Source organism: Apteryx mantelli, chromosome 10 (genome assembly GCF_036417845.1).
Source record: "Apteryx mantelli isolate bAptMan1 chromosome 10, bAptMan1.hap1, whole genome shotgun sequence".
In the NCBI taxonomy this organism is placed as follows: domain Eukaryota; kingdom Metazoa; phylum Chordata; class Aves; order Apterygiformes; family Apterygidae; genus Apteryx; species Apteryx mantelli.
In genome coordinates, this window is record NC_089987.1 from 6,828,379 (window position 1) to 6,844,235 (window position 15,857).

Below are 15,857 nucleotides of genomic sequence, written 5' to 3' on the forward strand. Positions count from 1 at the left end.
TAGTTCAGTTTGAGAAGGAGAAATGGAGAAAACTAAAATATGTATTTTAACCACTACAAGATTCCCTGCAAATAGGCTTTTTTTTACTGCCGTGGAAAAGCAGCAGCTCTGAGGAAGAACACAGCATGTAATTCTGCATACATCACAGCCCATCCTTACTGCTCTTACCACATCAGCTGAATGGAGAATTAGAAAAACTGTGTCCCTGATTCTGTAAAGATTTAAAAAAAAGAGGCTTAACTTTAGGCATACAGGTAACTTCAAAGGGAATTAAGTGAAAACTGAAGATGTGAGTAGTTCATGAGAGACAGATGCATTAGAGAGAATGATCTATACAAAACTTGATCCAGAAGCTTTGGAATTACGTTAATTGACCTTTGTGAGCTAAACAAAAGCTCATTGGAAATGATGTTCAGAAGCTAAACCCAAGTATTTTTAAAAATAAAGCTCAGTGTAACAGATATTCATGTTAGTGAGTAGCCACTGACTTGCCTACAGGTAAAGGGTGAAATCCTGGCACTGCAGCAGCAGCAGGAGTATTGCCATTGATTTTCCTGAGGCCAGAATTTTGCCAAAAACACTTACTCTCCTTCTGGCTCCGAGGTTTTTTTATTAGCTCTGACACTGTTTCCTGCATCTATGCTGTCACATCGCATGGGGCGCAAAACCGTTTTAAAGTTAACAGCAGACGTGAGCTGCAGAGCACGGCTCATTGATCAAACCACTGAATGCATCGCGACAAAGTTTGATTAGATGTTTGATTCAAGCATCCTGTATAGACACATCTCTTCGTACGTTCACAATTTTGTTGGCACACCTGTTGTGGCCCGCTTTGGAAATTTTGTGCATGTAGCAAATCCTGGTCTAGCGGGGCAAACTAAGCATCGATTTTGTTTCACCACGTCACGGCGAGCTATGTCAACTACTGCACATCACTTTGTGATCCTGCTAAAGCTGCTCTGACAAAAAGCTACCTCAGCAAGCTGTCATTTTAATGTTTTATCCATTTTCTTTCTGTGTACGTTTGCTCCACATTTCGGTGAAGCCTCATCTGGCCTGCCCACTGCCATAGGCTACGAGTCTGTAGCAAAATTCAGTCTCAAACATGTCACATATAATGAAACAGGAAAATTCCACCCAAAACATTCTGCCACCTGATTGCCCAGTTTAGCAGTGAAATTCCCTCCCGGTCAGGAAGAGGACAGGATAAGCGAGACACTGTGGGCGATACCTGAATCGACCGGCAGGACTAGACCTCCTGCAGCCAAGAGACTCATCCCCGCTGTTGTTCGCTGCTGGATGCGGCAAAGCATCCCGTGCAGCGACTGCAACGGCCAGCCCTCATCCTTCACCGCTGCAGCCAGAAGCCAGATGCCTGGGTCCATTTATCACTTTAAACTAAACTAAATAGCTGTATTGTAATACTGCAAATTAGGGGTCTTCTATATCATAATTGTAAAGTGCTTACACTTGTTTTATCTTTTAGCTCTTTGTTCACCTACCTGGTTAAGATTTTTAAGAGCTGATCTAGTTTCCATTAAAATCCAGGAGAATTCCTTTTGTTGTCAAGAGTTATACCTCGAAAAGTCAAAACTTGTGGTGTCTACCATAGCCATTTATGTCTTACAAATAGTAACAAGTCGACCTATAGATTTTTCTCCATTGATGGGGGAGTTTTATTATTATCCCCATTTTACAGGATGAAATCTCTTATTCAGTGAAGTATGTAAGCATGTGCCAGTTTCAACAGAGCTGGTGGAATCTTTCCAGGATAGACTAAGTTTGCCAAAAAGGGCAATTTGAAATGGAAAACTCCTCACAAATTCAGGTTGAATGGAATGAAGAGTTTTGTCAGAAAGAAAACCGGGGGAATTTCTTTTCCCAGGAAAGTTTAAATGTTTCATTTCAATGTTTTCAAAATAAACCATGTCATTTTGACCTTTTTTATACCAGTTACTTTCCAGAATTAATTTTTTTTTTGTTTGTTCAGGATTATTTTGAAAGTAATGTGATGAAGGCAATATTAGACTTCTCACTATGAGAGGGAATTGTCAGTGCTTTAAGTTTCATTTTGACATTTTTGAAACAGAGGGATTTTTCAGCAAGGGCTTGGGGTTTGTTGGTGGTTTAACTTTCAGTTTAAAAAATGTAAACAAAATGAAAATTTCCATTCTAGATCAATCAAAACACCCTGAGATGATCCAAAATGAAACTTTTCAGGGGGTTTTATGGCTGTCGCACCAAAACACGGCATGTTTTGGGAGCAACCCCACCTGATTCCTTCTTTCAGTTCTCAGGTCTGCCACCAGGCCAACAGAAACGCTCGCACAGCTCCGACTCCAGCAGCGTAACCGTCCTCTTGTTTTCTGTTGACTTCCGTGAAGCCACCTGTGCTCGAAGATGACCATGGGGCTTTGCATGTTGCTGAACTGAAGCCTAAGCAAACTGCAGAAAGTCAAACCGGGAGACGCCGGCCGAGCCCAGCACCGTGCTCCGGCTTGCTGGCTCTCCACTTCGGGGCCCCGAATTCAAGCCCTTTTTTCCTCTCCAGATTTGCCCCCCAAACTGTCTCCGATACGTGCCCAGCTTCTGCAGGAAGGGCAGGTGCTGGAAGAGGACTTCTTTCACGCAGGTTTTCAACACCTCTGACCCAAACCAGGAACATGCATGAGGGGGGCAGCAGAGGAAAGTCAGGGGACCTCAGAAATGCTGGGGTGACATTTGAGCGGAGATCTGGGCTAGAATTTCAGGTGGTTCTTATATTAGCCAAAAATGTGCTTCTCCCTCTTCCTTTTAATAAATGCCAAGGTGGCTTCAGTCAGTTATCAAGAGCTTGCTCATCTTTTGTTATGTCACAATGGCACCTTCAAATAATGCAAGATACGTGATAAAATAAATGCGAGTCAGAATAATTTTGCAAAGAGGACAGTAACAGATTACTCTGTTGCGAGAACAAAGGGAGCCACACAGACGAATGTTTAAAAGTATACTTCTAAAAAATATAATTACCTTTTAAATTTCAAATTGTGCATGTTAAAAAGAATGATTTTAACCAGCCAAGAGAGCAGGAAACATGATCCAAAGGATGCTTACTACACACCAAAATATTTTCCACCAAACTAAGTTTTATTAACTTCACCATGTCATGTGATATGTATCTGCAGCTCACTCATACTGCCTTAATTTGTTGCTGTGTGTGACAAGTTGTAGTCTGATCTAGCCTGACACGCCATGGTATGCACAGTGCACATATATCATGATGAGACAGTTGAAAACCAAAGACAAACAGCCCCAAAGAGAGAGCAGAATAGCGTGATCCAACAGGGGCCTGCGTCCGTCAGAGAGAATATTTGACACGGCACACCTTCCACTTCCAAGTAAATAAATACTTATTGTGTGCTCCTGCTGGGAGCGAACAAGCTGATCCGATCCACAGTGCTCCCACGTACAGCTTTGTTTCTTTTCCCCTCCTGTACTAATTAATGTTCTTCTTAGCAGCATCTTTTTTGTCAATGTATAGTGAAAAACAGAGTGCCGGGACACCTACGGCGCGTAGCGGTGATAACGATGGAAATGCTTGTTGCTCTTTTTAAGCCTGCTGAACAAAGAGATGGGCCCAGCTGCTGCGCTGGTAACATGATGCTTTCACAAGGGAAGGTCTTCTGTTCCTTATTATGTTGGTAAAAGCATCAGCAATGCAAACCAAGGTCTTTGCAGGGAATAGGCAGCTCATGGGGATAATGTAGTTAAGGTATGTTGGAGTCTGCAGCCAACCATGCGCAGCTAGCTCCATTCCTTGCCAACTTTGGGTCCCCCTAAAGCAGGCACAAAACATTCCTGGCTACAAACCGAGCAGTTTCGTTGTCCTTCTGGTAGTAGGCAAGAGTTTTTCCTTATCTGGAGGTTCAGGGGGATGTTACTGCCCAGTTAAAGCAACGTTATTTACATTCAAATTACTAACAGGTTTGGCAGGAAACAGGTGACGTATTGTCATTTAGTGAATGAAGGCTTTGGTGAGTACGACAGTGAGCTAGTATTAAATGGATCTTTATAAAACACCATAACAAAAATCCATCATCTTTACTCATTCTGTCTCAGGTATCTCTGGGGTCCTAGGATCCAGAGTTTTGGGGCATATCGCAAGTCTGATTTTCACACCGAGAAAACTCGTACACACTAACATAATGCAGGGGCTTTTAAACAGCTGTATTTGGGCCATAAAGGAAAGTAAAAATCAAGGTAAACATGGCAGTAATTTGTAATGAATTCTTCAGAGGTTGGTTCATGAAGACTCTGATTGTCTGACCAAGGGAAAATTGCCTTCATTTAGGTTCCTTTGGGCTCGACGTTGTAAAAGTCTAGCTGTGAAACTGGATAATTCCAGTGATTATTCAAGTTTATCTTAAAGTGTTCTTAAAGCTGTGTCTTTAGTGCTCTACTGCCTTGCTCTGAATAATAGAAAGATGAACTGGGTAAAAGTGCTGCATCTGGTTAGTGTTTCTACAGACTGTGCAGGATGATCACTCATCCGGAAAGAAACACTTTCCACCCTACGTGAGCATCAGTGGAAATGCTGAGCATGTTCAGTGCTCATCTCTTTTTATCACAGAAAAGTGACATTCTCTATGGACCTGCTCCAAAGCCCAATCGTGGCAATGAAAGGATTCCTGTTGACTCCAGTGTGACTTGGAGAGGTTCCTAAAAATGGGAACAAAGCAGCAGACTTCATAAATCTTCTGATGTGGTCCTTAAAGCAAGAATTCAGACCCCATGGGGCAAAGGTTTGTGATTAGAAAGATATTTGGCCTCTCTTTCTTCCTGAACTGAACCATTCAGGTCTTACTGAAGTTTAGTTCTTTGAGAAAAATCAGATGCCAGTCAGCACAGGGGAGAGTTAGTCTGTTAAATGGTACATATGCCTTTTACTTTTCAATATGGTGTGAGTTTTGATTAAGGCAGTCAGTGACCCTGTACTCAGGACCAGAAGAAAAACAAGCAAAGCAAAGCAAGTGGAGCCACAGGACGAAAATGTGTTGCTGAGAAGTGAAACAGTCGAGGGAGTGGGGGAGAGAGGAACTGTCACAGCACTGCTGGCACTGAAGTGGCACTGAGAGGCATTAAAATGTCATAAAGCATGTGCTGGCAGTATTTCATCCTACACCTTTACCATAACACGGACTCCTTTTTTATAGGGGAGCTTCTTGGTCTGAGAGAAGAGATGCATGTCTGTGACCACGTCCCACTGTGCAGGCAGTGACAGCCAGCGCTGCTGCTCTCTGCAGTCTATTGCCCAGGTGAGACTCCCGTCCTAGACAGTGGAGCTGCAAGAAAAAGGTTGGTGGGGGAGGTTAAAGGTACAAAAGGTGCTTAGAAAACAGGAACTGAACCTCTGTCTCCCATTTGCACTGTTGACAGAAAAACCCTTTTGTTTCCTTTCCTAATGGAAATTACCTTTCCCCCTCTCCCTTCAGAACTGCCGTGTGTCCTCCATAACTTAGTGTTGTGCCCAACTGTGTTAAAACACGTGGGAAGAGAAAGTTTGCTCGCTGTACAGCTTTCTGTCACGACTCTTTCAGCATTTGACTCACAAGTGTAATTTGGCTTTATCACTCCCTAAGTGCATTGCGGATGAGTGATTTGTAAGGCGCATAATGGGAACCATCATGTTGCAGTGCGGAGCCTCTTTTCCACACTGCTCTATATATGTCATTCAACCTTTTAATTTGATTAGAGCATTAATTTGCATGATACTGTTTGTATTCTTCCACCAGAATATATATACTATGAAATGTATGATGTAAGTTAATCCAAAGCTAAGGAGGCCTATAAAAGCTAGTTCCTTAAGGAGGAAGGAAAACGAATGCAGCTCAATGGCAGGGGAGCTTGGTGAGAATCCAGAGTCCTGACTCATTGTTAGCCTCAAGAGCGTCCTGACTAGCATCAACGTGTTCTGGAAGCAATGTGATTTTCCTACCGTATTAACGAAAAATAATAAAATGTAATGCTAAAACAATAGGACGTACCAGAAAATTTCCACTGAGAAATGGTACTTCTGTAACAAGCTTGTGACAGAATGAGTTCCACCCCGTTCACATAATCCGAGCGTATGGCAAAGTTACACAACTTCCTGCCCACCGTGGAAATGTGCACAGCTCCTTTAGGTGCTTAGGCTGTTTCTTCAATACCAAACGCTTCAGAAAGCTGGGAAATAGAATATGAAATATATTTCTGTGCATGGGAGCCACCCAGTCAAGAGGGAGCATGAGGAATGTACTGTATATTTACAGAGAAGCATTTAGCCTTCATGGAAATCAAAAAAAATGCCTCAATGGCTTTCTACCCACGTCTCCCCATGACTATAATCTCAAATATATATATAATTTGGAAGTGATGGCATCCTGGAAGCTTGGCTAGCGTGAGCTCACAGTTATCTTTTGCTTGATCCTGTGAAATAAATTATATGCAGCAAATCCCAACTGCAGATAAATTCTTCTCCATCTGTTTTCCTATAAGAGGAAAAAAAATATGTAAAATTACTTTCGTACAACAACTGCACAAGCAACTCATAAGCTTAAAGATGAAGAAGAAGAAAGTTAGAGTGTTTTTTGGTGTAATGCCAAAGATTTTTAAGATAAAAATTCTCTGAAGGTAACTGCAATAAACTAATGACTGGTAAGCTTAAACAATCCTCAAGTTAAGTTAAATTCAATTTTACTTAAATATTTATTAGAAGCAAAAGATAATATAAATGCAGGAAAACAGAATCTTTATTTCTTGATCATCATCTTTTTCCCACAATGTCTCTTAAGCTGAAATGAGGTCATTTGGTTTTTAGCAGCCAGTCCAAGTACAGTGCAAAATTTCAAGGCAGAACTAGAGTTCACATCTTACTAGCAAAGGGGTTAACAAAAATATAAAAGTGCATGAGAGAGAACGCACTCAATGCCTTGGGAAGTATAGGTTTACCTGTCAGGAACAAAAATGTTGGTCTGTATCCATTGCATACAGACAGACTAATCTCAGCAAGGGCTGTACACTAACAAACAGCTAAAATCCTGATGAAATACAATCAAAACTTAACAGTAAACTTCTCAAATGAGAGTTGTTTTCTTTTGCTTTTAAGGAAAATGTTGCTACATTTGAAAACAAACCAGGTAGAACCTTGCAATTATGTGAATCCGTAATGTGGATACGTAAATCTGTATCTTTATAGTAAAAGTGACAGAAAGTACTTACAGAATTATAATTATAGTTTGTAGGTCACTTAAATGCCTTGCACAGACAGTTAGTAAAGAGTATATGGCCATGCTCTATGCATAATAGCCTGAATAAATAGTGAAGTTGTAGAAGTAAATCTAACAAACAGTAAATATTATTAATGGGACATGGGGAGTGTCAGTGACAGAGCAGAACTGATCCAGTTTTTCATGTACATAGAGTGAACAAGTATTGCAAATATTGTATGTGCAGTCATGACTATATAGGGGCCTAAAAAAACCTGTTTGATAGTTTCTTCAGCCTCTCTTGAAACACAGCATGTTTATCTGTGACTTTGTTGGCAGTGGAAACTTTCTCCACTTTTATATTTGTTCTGTTTTTCAGTCCCTGTTAAATGTCTATCAGAAATGCTCTAACCAAAATCCAAAACCCCAAAATGCATAAAGGAAAAGATCCAAATGTCACATGTAACCGTGTGCAATTAGCTAATCCATCAGAGCGAAAGCAATCAAGCCGCATCCCTCCCTCTCCTCTCAGGAGACTCACGTACATCTAATAATAGCCCACCAAGAGCATTTAAAGGAAAGGGAAGAGAGGAGGAGCTGTGAGTTTTGACCTCGTTCTAGAAAACAAATTGTCTCCAAGCACTGCGGTGCAAGGATGGCAGCCACCACATAAAAGTTCAAATGAAGAATCTGAATTACACCCAAGATCAGCTGAAGCCTATTGCACCTTTTGGAGCTCATGTGAACTCTTAAAGGCTCTCACAGCCCCACTCTGCAACTTCTTCAGTTTTTCTGCTGCCCTTCAACCATACCTTCTGCATGGTTTCACAACCAGCTTGTTCTGGAGAAACCATGGGAAAATCGGATCAGGTTTACTTCTAAACCAGGCATAATCCCCTGCAGCCATGAACAACACAGAGACTGTACCAGCACCCAGGTAATCTACCCCCAGCCCCAATTCAAGTGCAAAATCCTAACTGTGTTCCTGTGGCAAGCATGTAGGGCACAGCGGCATGGAAAGCACTTGGTTGTCTGATGACAATCTTGCACCAAGGACACCGGCATTAATTTCCCTGAGTTAATTGGCGTGGCAGCCACGGAGTGAGTAATACTTTGCAGAGGTGAATATTCCCAGTGAGCTGGCTGGGACTACTCCTCTGCGCAAAGCGAAATATGTGCCTGATTGCAGGATGAGGAGCTTTGTCTTTATACTGTGTGACCTTAAAATCTAACTTTCACATATTAGTATTTTATTAATGTGGTTTATTTCTGTGTATGTTTTGCTATGGATGAATGTACTGTTATGAATCTACCTGAAATTATCTTTTGCAAATGTGTTGGTTTCAGTTTGGAAGAAAGTTGTTCATATATGTAGTGCTGGGCATTTCTTTTGTTTGTTTTACTTTGTCAGAGGCTGACAGTAGATTAGCTGCAGTTTTAATGTGATCATTCTTGAAATTGCTTAATGCTTGGAGAAATGTGTGGGTGTTCTTTTTGTGCATTTTCTTTAAATAGTAAGTGAAAACAATAATGCAAGAATAAAAAATACACCGCAGGATTCTGTTCCTTTTCTGCCATTTTCATCTTTCATTCATCTAATGAGCTTATTTTTGTGCTCTGTCTTTCAGCCCCCACTCTATATTAACAAGTTCTCCCTAGATTTTATTGATTCTCCTTGCCCACAGTGGCCTCTTTTAATAATTTATTCAATATGTTTATTCTTCTGAAAGTACAGACTGCTAAGAGAGGTTGTGGAATTGTCATCATTGGCTCAAGTAGACACCCATCTATTAGGGATTATTTAAGGATAAGGAAATCAATCCTTCTGTGATTCAAGGGGAGGAGGGGATGGATTAACTGACCTGGTAGAATAGTCCCCTCTAATTCAAATTATTCTGTTTTTTTTGTTCTAAATTCTTTTTGATCTCAATTTCTTAATTTTTTTTTTTAGCTAATGTTCTCTTGTGTTCATGTTCTTTGAAAGTACGAAGAATTTGCATGAACCAATTTTTATTAGTTCCCTTGAGAATGCTAAAAACTTCAATTAGGTCACTGTGAAGTCTCTTTTCCAGAGTGAAATTCCTTAATCTTCCTTAATAACTTAAATCTTTGAGAACTGATGTTGTTCTGCAATGCGTTTTCCTCAAAAGTAATTATATACCAGCTAAGTTGCTACATAATAGTCAGTGCTGTGTTGTGCTCTGAGTATAATCAGTCCTTGGGTTTTACGGAGCCTATTAGCCCTGCTGGACTCGAAACACATGACAGTCGGTAGAGAGGTGCAGTGTGGGAGACGTGAGCTTCCAGTTTCAACAGGACAGCGTTTTCTATTTGCACAGGAACCTCTTGTGATGTAAACTGATATTCTGGCTGTATTTCTTAGGAGATCTGCTCAATGGTAATTTTAGGATTATTTTAACAACAACGGGCAAGAAAATCCTTAAGCCAAATATGAATTAACAGGCTGAGGAATGAGGCAAGCCCAGTCTGTCTGTCTGTCTTTCTCTTCACGTATCTATTATTATCTTTGCCCTGGGTTTGCTATATTTTCCAGTGGACTGCCTCAAACTGTTTAATATTGGAAGTATTCAAATCCCAAATCCTAGTGTTGATCCCAGTGCAGTAGCAAGTCAGCCTCTCTCAAGCCGGACAAAGCTTTGGGTTTGTTACATGCCCCCTCCTAAGCGTTTCTGGAATTAAGGGAGAAGAGCCCTCCAAATCCTCTTGGGAAACGGTGCAAACACGGCTGTCCCTGCTGCGTGCTGCGGTGAGCACACCCTCAACGCATAGCGGGTAACCCTGATGGCTCTGCTCTCTTTCTTTTGCCTCCATTTACTGACCGTGAACTTCCAGGGCTGCTACGTCAACCTCCATAAGGGCTAAAGGGAGACACCTCAGGCCCAAATACGAAAATGAATTTAAATCCAAAGTTCCTTGAAGAGCTTTGATGTAACATCAAGAACAGTTTTGTCTTAACTAAAAGCACACATTGAAGGTTACAGAAGACTCTGTGGTCCATATAGATTAAAATGTTCCTAGCAGCAGACAAAGAAACACAGATGTTCTGCAATTAATAGTATAGGCATTCTGCTCAATAAGGGTTTATAACAGCTTTCTGTCTCAGCTTTGATGCTCTTTCTGGGCACAAGATAATTCATGATAAAGGCATGGTGTTGATCAGCCTTTGTCTCATTCTGTGTACAGTAGGTAAGGTGGGGGGTTTTAGAGAAGAAAGGAAAAAAAAGAAAGAGAGAGAGAGAAGGTTGGTTACACTTCTTAACCACTTCCATTTGAGGAGAAAACTGAGTGGATTTTGTAGAGCAGCAGAGAGATACTGCTTCCTGCAACCAACCTTTTGTTGTCACACCTTCTTTGCCTTCTCTGCTTTCTCCTACTGCTCTTCACCCCTTCTAGAGTGTCTCTTGCTAATAGTAGTGCTGTTATAAATCAGCCCTACTCTTCCAATGCTTTTCTTTCCTCAAGCAACAACTCGTTAATCATACTGTAATAATTACAGTGATGTTTTCCCTCAGCCCTATAGGCATTATTTTGAGAGCCGGCACTGGCTTGGCACTGACATTGTGGATATGTGTGATTTTGGCAAAGAAAAAACTTAAAATATTTCTCCTCTCCATTTGCTTTATTTCCTGTAAATCTCTGTATGCCTCATTTCTGTTTTTCTAATCTGAGGTCACATTTCCGCACATACATTAGGTTACAACAGCATGTACATGGCAAAATCAAAATGTTTTCTGTTACCCTAAGCAGGGTAGCCATGTCTCCATATCCTATTGCAGATGCACACAAGTGGCATACCTGGGTCTTCTGTCCCTCTCACTCCCCGAAGAAGGAAGAGACATCGGGGGAGAGGATGGGACCAGGACTAGTTCCTATTTGTAACTCTTCCAAGTGACCTTGGTCTCAAAACCACCATTTTTAGAGTGTAGCAACCCCTACCAGCGCTGCACTGGGACTCCTTCGGGGAAGGAAGCCATCTCCTGAACCAGCAGTTCCTGTTCAAGAAGAGGCCGGGGCCACCTTCTGATTAAAGCAGTGCTTGCTTTACTTTACTAGGCTAGCAAGCTTGCCTAGTACTGGGGGCCAAATCCAGACCTGATGCAAGGAATGTCTCCAGGATGGCATCATCAGACTTTATTCTGTACCATATCAGGCTTCATGTATTATATAGTGTTGTCATGCCAGGATATTTTTAGTGTCCTAGAGACTAGAAACAAAAAACTATTTTGCCTCTTGGCTTGAGGATTTGTCCATATTTGTTCCAGTCTAATTTAACTTTAGTTGGATTCAGTGCTTCCAGTTTCTAGACTCACCTTAACTTTGGGACGTATTCATATTCTGAAATATCTGTTTACTTCAAATATTGTGCTTTAACAAAACAGTCATTTCTGGTAATAACTGAATAGCTGCTTTCTTGTAACACCCACTAAAAGATGGCAAGAAAAAGAGGGCAGATTGATAGAGGACTTTTTTTTTTTTCTTTTTAACCTGGCTAAAAATTAGAGTTTTAAAAGTTTACTGGAATTTTGCATGACAATCTTTGTAAAAGTCAACAATAACCAAGTTTGAAGTAGGAAAAAGAAGTCCAGTTGCAGATAATACACATTATCAGGAAATGCAAGCCACTACACAGTGCTGTACAACAGGCCTTTTTTTCAAAACCCTTAGGTAGAGACTTAAAGGTCAAGTTTCTGGCGCTGTTAGTCATATGGAAACTCCAAAAATTAACAGCTTTTTCATACAATTAACACAACTGTCCTCTGGCAGGAATAGACAGCCACCATTTTAGCAAGGAGGGAGTGATGGTGACAGTACATAAATTTGTTTTTCCCCAGATTACCAAAATGCCAACACTGGAGATTTCTGCCCTCCTCTCTTTTGAGGTGGGACCACATCAGTTCCACTGCCGCCATGCATAACGAACAAGAAGATTTCAAACATAGCTAGTGATGAGTTAATAAACTACCCTGGATACCTCTAGCCTAGCAATTGGATTAGCTGCAATAGATAATGTGAAGACAGTGAAATTGCCTTGGGTATAAATTTAGCCCTGTTTTTAAAGTGGTTGGAACTTTCTTCCTGATTTCCCTTTATGGTGGCACAAAGAGTAAAAGTGATGAACTTATAGGACTCGCAGGTTTCACAGGATGTAACTTTGACTCTCCAAAGTCAATACAAGCTTTGATTTGGAACAGGAGGAGGTCCACAAATACATGGAGTGTCAGCTGGCCTCTAATGAAAACCTGCTGACTGAAATCAGCTACACGTTTGATTCTCAGTGCATCTGTGCTCAGAAAAGGCTACTGTGTAATTGCTCTTTATGCAAATCAGCTATCAGCCAATTTTTGGTACCTCCAGATCTGATATCGAATGAACAGTGGTTGGACTGCTGTACGTAATGGTAGAACTTGTTTATAGTAGTCTTTGAAAAAAAGATGGCTCTTCTTAACATTAGTGTTCCTGATCGTGTTACATAGAGAAACTGTTTAAAAAAACATGAATAACCTACACCTTATGATGTTTTATAAAGCCAGTCAGTATCATGATTCTCATTTTGCAGTATTTATGCTTAAACTTCTCTGGGACACAAATTGGTTTTCCAAACCAAGTTTGTTGAATCGATGTTTGCAGTGGATGTTCGTATCAGGAGGTCTGCTCATGCTGCTAGCATTCCTGTGCCTCCCAGCAAACAATGCACATGCTGAACTTCAAGTGACCCAGTTGTCTTTGCTAATCGCTGGCTGATTACTAGCTAATCAGTATCTTGTTTAGAGCAACGATGCCAAAACCACTCTCTGGTATGCTGCACTTGGAAAGTGGGATGCATTTTTGGTCATCGTCATTGCTGGGCTCTGATTGCACTAGAGGTGGACGATGAAATACAGGCTTGTTCCATGTGGGGCCCCACAGCTGTAGGTAACTCATGAGTGTTATTTGAGTGTAGACTTCCACAATCCTTTGTTCTGTAACGCTGTACAATGCAGAAAGCAGCTTGTAACCATTTGCAAGTGAAGGTGCTAGCCTTAGCGTCTTTACACAGCTTTGGAGGAACTGAGGTTGGAGACTAGAAAAGAAAGCACATTCTGGAGCCTATATGATGATAAAATTTTAGTCTCTTACAGTGCCATCAGTCCAACGGAGTCCCATTGAAGTTTGTGGTCTTGGTTTTCTCTTTGGCCTGGGGTCTGAAAGGAAGGAGTGTGGGTTTTTTGTTGTTGTTTTTTTGTTTTTGTTTTTTAAATCAGGATTCCTGGATTTTGTGCTTTTTGCATGACTAGTTCACATCCCTTGCAGGACTGTTCAGGGGTCTTCCTTTCCAAACAGCTTGCTGGAAGGACAGCAACGTCTAACAGGAGAGGAGAGGTGAAGGAATCCACACCTGTCTTTCTGCAAATAAGTCACCTCATAGATGTTTGAAAAAAAGAACATTGTTTAAATGTGAGCTTATCTTTTCTTTATGGGTTATTTATGCAGTCAAGAGACAGTAGTTACAAACCCTCTTGTGATAGCTGCTCCAATGAGAGACAACGGACAATCCCTTTTGGCAGTGTGCTGTATGCTTCAGCAAACAAAATGTGCCTCTTAAACTAACATTATCCTTGTCCTTGGACAGTAGAGTACAGCCAGTGGTTTGGCCTTTTTGCCAGCCTTATTAAATAGTTAGTGAGCTATATAGGGTTAAAGTTCACCCTTGAGATTTTCAAGATAGACTTTCTGGTCAAACTCATCTTGCTGTCAAATGCATACCTATAGTTTTAAAACAGGAAATAGGGCCATTTTTTTGTGTTTTACAAAGTTTCCTATAGTGAGGTACTCACTCACAGCATGGCTCTTCCCACAGAGCTTTGTTGGTCCAAGAAGTCCTATGCTGACAGTAAGAACCAATGAACTTGTGTAAACCTACTAGTTTCTACTTTTGAAATCTTAAAGCAGGCAGTCCTCTATTTTGCTGTTGATGCATTATGACCTAATAGATATCTTTAAAGAGCCTGATTTTTTTTTAATATATTGTTTTTTTGTATTTTCCCTTCATTTGTTAATTTGCTAATGCAGCCACAAGAATGATTGGCCCTGAAGAGCAGAATATTTTGTTCTACAATATCCCAGGCTAGCTAATCTGTGTCATTCATACATTAACTTTTAACTTCTTTAAGTCTATACTGAAAGGCTTCTGATCACAGGTGAAAATGAGTTTAATGTATCGCTTTATTAAAAACACTCTACCTTCAGATCTTACTAGCAGTTGTGGCTCATTTAAGGTGCAAGACAGTAATAGCAAGATCAGAAATGAGGCTAACTAGCAAAACTATTGTATATGAATAAAGCTAGCAACCTTCACGTTGTTCTCCTTCACCAGTAAGTATGGAAGTGAGCTGTTTTTTACGGGTATGCATTTGAGTAAAAAGCATATGCCTGCTGGTTTAAAACAACAATTAACACTGGGTGAAAACACTATGGTCTCTCTATCTTAAGATCTCTAAGCTACGGATTTCCATGGACCACAGGGAGTGGAAAAATGGGACTGACCTCAAAATTTTCCAGGCTTCTAGACTAGCTGACATTCCAATTGGGCTGTCAGCTATAAACTTGGATACATGTCCATTCACACATATCATAAACAGAGAGTATAAAATAGCAGAGCTGAACTTTGTTTAAAAAACTTGCTATTAGAAATATGCCAGGACTTCACGATAAAAGGCAAAATTTATTGAAATTTATGGGGTTTAAAATTTCCTCACAAAGTTAAAAGTAGGCTTGTGTTTGCTTTTTTGCCTGACCTTGCTCACCTTTGCCAGTGAGAAGGAGCCAATTTATAAAGGAAGTTGGGTTTTCCTAAAGGCAGATTTGAAATTTAGTGCATGATGTTAAATTTCCTAGTATTTCAATATGCCAAGAAGAGCTCTCTCCATTAATTTGCCCAGAAAACACAGCATTCAAGGTACATAGCCTTCAAAATGTGAGAATTCAGCAACAAAAATATTTGGAACATTTAGCCCCAGATATTAAAGTGAATGTTACTCAGGGAATAGAGGTCTCTGCTTGGGAGTAGGAAGACCAAGATATTCAAATCCTTCATGTTTCTCTCAGACCATCTTATGGCACCCAAAGAAACCCTTTGCCTTTCTTTATCTGTTTAAAGTGGAAGATCCAAGACTGCTTTTTACTCTGTTTATTTTTATGGTATCTTGCATATTATAACCCCCTGTACTGCTATATTTTATATATATTTAATACTATTCAAGCAATATTTTGCAATTCTACTTCTGAACAGAAGAAAACTGGTGCTTTGAGCAGAAACCTACTTTTTTGCTCAGTCTTCTGAGAAGCATTGGGAGATATGTAACTGTTTCCCTTTTTCTCATAATGCTTTTTTTCTAGGCTCTTGTTATGTTTTTAGTTTTCCTTCTTGTCCTTTCCAGAAGGAAAGGAAATATAACATAACATAATGTTTGCAGTCCACTTTTAATCCCTTCTTATTGGTAGATGAACCTCCTTCCTTCTCTGGAGTTAGAAACATTTTTTCTCCCTAGTACTGGGAATTCATCTGTTCACTTCATCTTAAATCTCTTGCAATGCAGAGCAGATTGTTTGATAGTGCTGGGTGACATGTGCTTT

The 15,857-nt window shown here is 40.4% G+C and overlaps 1 protein-coding gene across 3 annotated transcripts in view; it reads left to right on the forward strand.

Annotated features, from left to right (window-relative positions):
- MAF (MAF bZIP transcription factor) overlaps positions 1-15,857 on the forward strand; it is a 239,970-nt gene that overhangs the window by 106,014 nt on the left and 118,099 nt on the right. For all 3 annotated transcript variants that reach the window (XR_010885282.1, XR_010885284.1, XR_010885283.1), the window contains exon 3: positions 5,193-5,294. The gene's annotated coding sequence lies outside the window, so the exon portion shown is untranslated. The remainder of the gene's footprint in view (positions 1-5,192; positions 5,295-15,857) is intronic.